The following is a 9,172-nucleotide window of genomic DNA, read 5'->3' as shown; positions in this document are numbered from 1 at the left end:
GTAGAGGAAGGAGTGTAGGTTATATATATATATATATGTATGTAGAACATCATTTGTATGGTATAGTAATGAAAACAATATTAATGTATAAAAATGAAATTAAAATATTAATGTAATAAAAACGAAACTAACTAATTTTTTTAATTAAATAGAACAATTAATTTTTTTTAAAAAATAAATCGAATGAACTATACACACATAAATATACACAAAAACACTTTTATTTCCCTTGGTAGCCAAAAAGTTTGTATTTTAGTAGTTCAAGGAGTTTGGGAAATAGAAAAAAGTTACTTTTGTTTTGGAGGGAAAAGTATGATGGAATAAATGCAAAATTAAAATAAGGATATTATAGTCTTTTTGCCTTTCTGGCCAAATTCTGGCCAATTTTTTTCTGGCCATTTAGCATTAAATATGTATGCTAATCATCGTTAATATCATGCACATAGTAAAAATTCAAATACAAATATCTAGAGGCAAAACAAATAAATGTTTTTGAGTAATACTAATTAGTTATGATAATATCTTTTCAACAAAAGACTACTAGTGTTTGCCTCTTTTTCATTCATAGTGTTTCTAATTTTTTAATTTATCTGTTAAATTGATTAGCAAAAATATTCCTCCTTGGTACACATGTAAACATTACCTCTCTATAACAACCATGAAATTTTTAGACCAATATTTGACTGTACTTTAAAATATATAAAAAAATTTAAAAGAAAAAAGAAAAGAAGGTGTAGAGCCCAAGTTGTAACTCATAAAGTAGTATTGCATGCATTATTAAAATAGAGAAAGTCAAAGTAAGGAGGTTAATAGAAAAGGAATGGATAATGAATATGATTGGACCAGAATAGGGAAAGCAGCTGTATATATGTACAGTAGAGGTTCATGCTCCTTTAACTATGCCACAAAACACTCCCTCTTCCCAATATACTCACTCATGTTACTATGTTTAAAAGATTTGCATCAATTTTCCTATGGATGGCCCAAATCCTCCCTCATATTTTGTCTCAAAAAGGTGTGATGTATATATATATATATCTTGCTTGGGAAGGGATGCTATCAACAAATTAACTAAAAACAGTCCATTTTTCTGTGGGCGGCTTTGGTATTTCATGTGTATATAGATACAAGTGTAGAGTCTCCTTTGCAATAGTTTTGTCAGCCTTTCAACACCCCAATTAAGGTAAGTTGCAACTTGCAACTAGCACGTGACAACCACACCTTTTTTGTTAACTAATTATGTACTATTCAATTTGCATTCTCCAAGGAATAAGGTTAAAATTAGAAAAGTTCAATAAGTTTAGAAATTATAAAGTACTCAATAAACTTTAATTAATAACCTGTGATAAACAATAAGTTAAAAGTACATTACAAAATTTTAAGTGTCAGAGTATGTAAGTCATAAAAAAACATGTCCTTTGCCAGAGCCACTTTGTTAAAATTAATGTCTAATATGAATATATAATTTCTACACCAAAACAGCGAGCGATGAGATGCGTTTTCTTAAACAGCCACTTGATAGGATCAATATTATGTGATCATGCAAAATTTGAGGAGCAACATATGCCAACTTGTGTTTCTTGTTATACAGCACTGCACTAATTCTAATTTATAACTGTGTATCTATCTCATCTTTTTCTTACATTCACTCAATTGAGCACCCCCCCTGCCTCCCCTTTAAATAAATGTTTCCTCTTTACGTTTCAAGTACATTGTTTTGATAAGAAAAAAAATGGGAAAACTAAGGAAATAATTACAAACATATACCCCTTTGGCCTTTACAATCATACCCCACTAAATAATTACATTATGTACCCCCAACTAATTTCGCTTAACTGATACGTATTGGTATCATAATGCTGATAATTTCGCTTAATTGATATTAAATCATTGTATATATATACTGTATTGATATCATTAAGGTTTTTTTATTCATAAATTACTTATTAGTCAATGATACTATAAGAGTATATATGTACTCTAGACTACAAGAAAAGTGTGAATTACATGGGGATTTTCCTTTTCCTGCAAATTTTCATACAAATCCCCAGGAAAATCCCCATGTAATTCACACTTTTATGATAGTGTCTTATAGTATCATTGACTAATGATTAATTTTTGAACAAGAAACATTAATGATACCATTATATATATACACACTCTTACGGTATCATTGACTAATGAGTAATTTCTGAACAAAATACATTAATGATACCACAACAATATACATATACCACGAGTCCGGAGCCTAAAGGGCAAAAAAATAATATTTTATGCCAAAATCGCTGCCAAGGCAGCCATTTAAAAAACAAATTTTGTTTTACTAAAATCGCTGCCATTGCAGCGATTTTGTTTTTTTAAAAGAAAAAAAATCCCCAAAAACACTGCACGGACAACGATTTTCTTTTTAAAAATGGACATTTTTTTTGGACAAAATCGTTGATAGGTCAGCGATTTTGATTGTTTAACGGAATAACGGCGTCAAAATAAAATCGCTACCGCACTAGCGATTTTGCCCCTTTGGTTAAAAAAAAAATGATATGCCCTTTTGGAATTTTTGTCAAATTTTTCGCCCTTTAGGCTCCGGACTCCATATACCACTACCCAAACGAATGTAATGTTCAGATGGAAAAATCACCCCATATACACATTTAAGAGTAAATATTACGGGTTTTAAACCTACTTTTAAAAATTTCTTGCTTATAACAGAGTATTTACGGGCTATGACATATCAGTTAAATTTAATTTAATTTTAAACTTAAATTATATTTATTTAATAAATTATTAATCTATTTATAATTTTTTTTTAATTAATTAATAATAGATAATTAATTTTATTTTACTTCCTTTTTTTAAAATCTTAAAATTTTCAGTTACCCAATTTTAGGGATTTCCTTTCCTAGTTTATCGTTACCATATTTATAGTTTTTTTATTATTAATTAATAATAGATAATTAATTTGATTTTACTTCCTTTTTATAAAAACTAAAATTTTCAGTTACCCAATTTTAGGGATTTCCTTTCCTTGTTTACCGTTAACACCCCCAATCATCGATCACACCACCATCCCACACGTTTCTTCACTCCCACACGACTCAACCCACAACCCACTATCAAACTTTCTCCATTCTTTCTCATCTAGTCCAACATCAAATCGATTACCCATATTACCCACGATTATTCATCATCATGTCTAAGAAACAAATTGAAAATCCACGAAAGAGCCTCATATTTGACGGAATTTCAACTGATGATGCTCATGCTCCATCGTTTAATATATTATCTCAAACATCCCGTCTAAAACTGATCAAATTCCGGTCACCATCGGTCCATCTCGTTCGAAGAATCAAAAAGATAAAAATAATGAAGCAAACCAAAGTGCGACTACGGCAAATCAAAGGGGGAAGAAGAGGAAGGGAAAAAAACTTGTTGAAACCCCTCCAGAGTCTGATTCCGACTTAGATTCGAATTTTATTGGTCAAACAAAAAAGAAGAAAACAAAAAAAGCAACAAAGGTTGAAGTCGTTGAAACATCAAAACCTTATAAAAGAAGAAAAACAAAACAAAAAAGGATGAACCGCAATTACCAAAATCCAAAAAGCTCAAAAAAGTGATTAAGGTAAGTAATTTATTTAATTTATTTTTCACATTACTCAAAATAGTTATTTTTTTATATCACATTATTATTATATTATTATTGTTGTTTTCAAAGTTTTTCTGAAATTTGTTCCAAATCTGAATAAAATGTTTATGCATTTGATTATAAATTTTAAATGATGTATTTTGTATGAATTATGATACAACATTGATATGCATATGAATTATTAATTTTGTTTTCAAATTTTATGATCTTATTTAACTACTCTGTATTGTATAGGTACTCCTGGAATTTTTTGAATAATAAGTGTATGAAGTGTGTGTGAATAATATATGTATGGAGTGTGTGTGAATAATATGTGTATGCAGTGTGTGTGAAATGTGAATATAATGTATGTCATATTTTTTATAAATATTGTCTATGACATGTGTGTGAAAATGTGAACTATGGTTATTGCTGGAAAGAAAATTGTGTATACAGTGTGTGTGAATAATTTGTGTATGCTGTGTGTGTGAAATGTGAATATAGTTTATGTCATTTCTTTATACATACTGTATATGAAATGTGTGTGAAATGTGAATTGTGGTTACTGCTGGAATGAAAATTGAATTATATGTGTGTGAAGTGTGTATGAAATGTGAAACTATTAAGTTATGTATGATTTGTGTATTGTAACTGAATAATATGTGTATGAAAATGATATTTCTGTATGAAACTGAATAATATGTGTATGAAGTATCTTTTAATTTAGTATACACAATTTAATTTTATAGGAAAGGAAGAGACACAAACACTGGTCTTCATGTACCAACATGAATGTGTTTGCTGATCTTTTGACTTTTCTTGGGCAAGAGAGATTTCAACAATCCTGTGGCATTATGGAAAAACAAAGAATGAAGATGGCGCGATCAGCGAAAGTGAAGTTACTGATACGGTTGTTAGCAAATTTGGTGGACCTTCAAAAACATTATACAGACTTCATAAAGTTCTGATGATACTGGCGCGCTCAACGAAAGTGAAGTTACTGGTACGGTTGCTAGCAAATTTGGTGGACCTCGGATAGCAAAAGAACATGTTCCGGATACCACCAATTATCCACACCAATACCACCGACTAGAAAGTTGAAATAGTTGATTGCACCTTCTACTTTTTAAGAATTACAATATTATTATTTTTAACTTTTGGATAAAAAAATTTCTGTTTAACTTTTGGATGATTCTTTTTTGTTTAAGTATTTGATGATATATACTACAATATGTTATCAAAATAGTTGATTGCACCTTTTGATTCTCTTTTGAATGTTCTAAAAATTGTAACACTGTGTTTTTAATTATACGCATGGTGATTGACATGCACTAACCTATAATATTTGGATATTATAAGTTCAGGATAAAAAATTATACAGACTTCATACAATTCTGATACTCTATTTTTTAAAGTAGCACTGTGTTTTTAATTTGTATAACGAATGGATGAAACGTGTATGAAATACATTTTATATGCATATGTCTATGACTTCAATATTAAATGTTGGATATTTGTATTTAGTCATGGTATAATTTTCATAGTTGTATTTTGTCTTATTTTCGTTTGAATTAAATATGATTTATATATGTCCGACAACAACTTAAATTAGTCACTAATATATACAATTATCTTTAATATGGAACAAATTTTATCATTAACGATATGCAAGCTGTGTTACATTTGTCTTAATTTATACACGATTCATTCATTAAGTACACAAAATTAATACAATTATTACTAAAAATTGTTCCAAGAACTATATTTATAACAGTATGCATTCTGTATGATAACTGAATGATAAAGACTAGAAGAATCGTATATAACCCCCTCCATTTGAAAATCGACATAATTCCCTGTTTCATTAAAAAAAAATATAAATTAGTCTCACATTATAAACAAACAATTCGAAATACAAATATCATTCAGACAGACAGAACATTACAAAACAAATTTTATATTCAATCAAAAAACATGTCATACAAATATCATTCAAATAGTACATTCCAAACACTTTCATACTATTTTAATACAACTTTCATACAACAAATATGTACATTTTTTTTACAAAAATACTTCATTAATGTCACACAAATTTATACAAAAATGTCAACAATTAAATTTCAAAATTAATACAACCTTAAAATACTTATCATACAATTTCGTCAAAATTTCAAATAGCTTTTTTTTAAGCAAATATGTACATTTTTTTTACGAAAATACTTCATTAATGTCACACAAATTTATACAAAAATGTCAACAATAAAATTTCAAAATTAATACAACCTTAAAACACTTATCATACAATTCGTCAAAATTTCAAATAACTTTTTTTTTAGATTACTGGAACAAATTTCATACTTTCTTAATATACATTTCATACATCTATCATTAAGACAGCTTATTACATAACAACTTTCAAACTCACTTAATACACATTTCATACAACAAATAATCATACATTACAAATATCTATATATTATCGTACCAAATAATTCATTTCTAACTCACTAATTACTTCAGAAATGACAACATCTAATATAACACACTAAAATTTATAATTTAATACCAACTAACACTTGTTATACAATTCGTCAAAAATCCAAATAACTTTTTTACATCTTACGAAACACATTTTCTTACAAATTTCTTTCAAATAATTCTATTAAATTCATTAATAAATATACAATTACTTTATACTTTAAGAAAAAAAATTAACACAAAACAATCACAAAAAACAGAAAATCACTAATATTATACATTTCACAACAGTTAACAAGTAATGATATCATCTTAAACATAGAGACGATTTACAGTTTAATAATTTTTTTTTTCATTTCAATATAATTTCAAAACAAACACTAAACAATAATAAATACTAACCCGAAGGATCCCATCTTCCACCATGTTTAATTAGAATTGATACGTAATTGTCCATCTCAATAAAATCAATTTTTTTTCAATGAAAAAAAACCTTCAATTACTCGATTCTTCTAATTTTTTTAGGCTGAAGAATTAAGAGAGAGAAACGTTGAAAAAAAAAAGATATGATCTGATTTTTTATTTTATTTTAACTGATTTTGAGTGAATTAAGGATAAAAAATATTGTTAATTTGTTTGGATCCCTTATTTCATGCTAATCATTAATTATCTACAATAAGTTCAAATTAAAATTACAGGCCACAATTTCAGTTTTTTACTTTATTATTTCTAATTCCGTTTTTTTAAAAAAAAAATCGTTTATCTTTTTATTTATTTTTTAAGTTTTTTCCAATTAATAAAAACATTTCTTTTTTTGTAAATTTGTTATAACCTGAAATTTTTTAATACTATAGCTTGAAAGTCTAAATCTACTGCTATAGCTTGAAAATAGTACTATAATATATGTCATATATGAAATTTACACTGTTCAGATTGCTTAATCCAAAAGAAATGAACAACATGAAGCAACCGAATTAGCGGAATATGATTTGGATGGATAAACAAAAAAAGTAAGGAAATCTGCTTCATACATACGCATGAGAATCATACAGTATTCACCGGCTTTGCGCAAAATCAGCTATTCCCGCCGCAAAGCACATTCTTTCTCACATTTTCTTTTTTGAGTTCATTATACAGATTAGTACTCCTTTTATTAAATAATCTAAAGAAGTAGTTAGCAATTAATTAATCCGTTTATGTTTTTAATATAAATTTCATATCATTGTACTAACAATGGGAAATAACTTAGTAGTCCTCGATACATGAACATGCTCCTAATCAGCTGGCATTTTCTACTTAATAATATTAACAAGATTTATAGATACTTCGGATTGGATTCCCATGTGGGGAGCGTGGTTGTACTAATTATTTCCACCGCTCTGAATATATCGTGTCTCCGTATTCCTAGTTTTAATTGCATCCCCTACCAATTTTTTTTTTTTTTTTTTGTTTTACTGTGTTGAAGTCAGAATTTCAACTTTATAATGAGTTTTAAATTTTATAATCATGATTTTAAATGTTAATACTTGAGTTCTAAACTTAATATTTGTATATGTTCAATAATTTTTTTAATAAAAACATATTATTTGAGCAAAAGTTACCGACTTCTATCTCCCCGCCTTAGCTTCCAACAAGAAGTTATCCTCATTTCTTTATCCTTTGGCCATAATTTTGACTAAATTTCAACAATTCACCTCAATTTTCGAACATCCACAAGTACTAAAAAAAATAAAAATATGTCAAAAGATTAAGTACTATCGGTTGCCTAATTCTTCTTATTATAATATATATAAATATGAATTTCGATTGGGAAAGGAGGAGGATGGAGGGGGTTGATTAATTTGTTGACTACATACTTTAACAATTCATACAAGTCATTTTTCAATATATAAAGTTTTCGTGGATGAAATTTATCAGCAAGTAGTGAATTGTAATTGTTTCCGCCGTCAAAATGAATGGCAAGGACCGCTAAATCTTTAGTTTAAGATTAGTCAAAATGCAATTAGCACGCAATAAATATTGTGGAAGTAAATAGTATTAAAAGAATATCAGTCCACTAGAGCCAAGAAGGAGTGCAATTTGCAATATTGAAATGGACATGTAAATTGTAGTAGTATTATTCGTACTAACAAGTAGTGGCTAGTATTAATTAAAAAGATTAGTACTAAGAAGATGGCACTTAAGTAGAAAAATATGCGAATTAAGACTTAGTGGCCGGTGGCTAATTTTTTTTGCAAAATTATTAGTGTGACTTTTGGACAGACCTACTAGCCATCATTCATGTACAATAATACTTTGAGAAGATTGATCAATTGCTGATCGAGACCTCTCTTTTTCCTTCTTTTTTTTTTTAGTAATTTATTGATTGAGATGTTTAAAATGTGACCATGAATAGAGTATGGTACGTTCAACAAAGTCACTAGTGACAGATTTGATAAACATCAACATCTCATTCTCGTGGGGATACAAATTTTAATTTTAGTACGTGAATGGAAAAGGATCTTAATAAGATTATCTAGCACACCTAACAAACACATTCCTAAACCTCTTTTTATTAAAATATTAGTATAAGACATTTATAATTATAATATTGATATATAACGGATAACTATCCACGCTTAGATGGTTACAAGCTAATTTCTCATATCACTTAACGAATAATGATAGTATATTCTTTATATCTCTACCGAGTTATATTACATTACTTGCAGTGTTGATCTACATGGTTGCCGTAACCCAAATTATTTCCTTGATCAATATCATTATATCAGCCACATCTCTTGGATGTACACTCGCATTTCGATAAGATTTAAGTAAAAAATATCATGATTTTTAATTTAACCTCTTTATATTGACTTGCTGACATAGACAAAGATTCATTGGACTAAAATTGATTTAAGCAGTTTGGCAAAATTATGAAGAAAAATCTCTCTGCTATCACGTGTCCTTTTTTATTTTATTATTATTGCCACTCTCACACAACTTGTACTATTTATGATAAAACCAATAGGCGCATATATTCATTTAATATTTGTGGAAAAATTAATACCATAAAAAAAGATACAATTT

Source organism: Solanum tuberosum, unplaced genomic scaffold (assembly GCF_000226075.1).
Source record: "Solanum tuberosum cultivar DM 1-3 516 R44 unplaced genomic scaffold, SolTub_3.0 scf00012, whole genome shotgun sequence".
In the NCBI taxonomy this organism is placed as follows: domain Eukaryota; kingdom Viridiplantae; phylum Streptophyta; class Magnoliopsida; order Solanales; family Solanaceae; genus Solanum; species Solanum tuberosum.
This window is presented reverse-complemented; position numbering follows the sequence as displayed.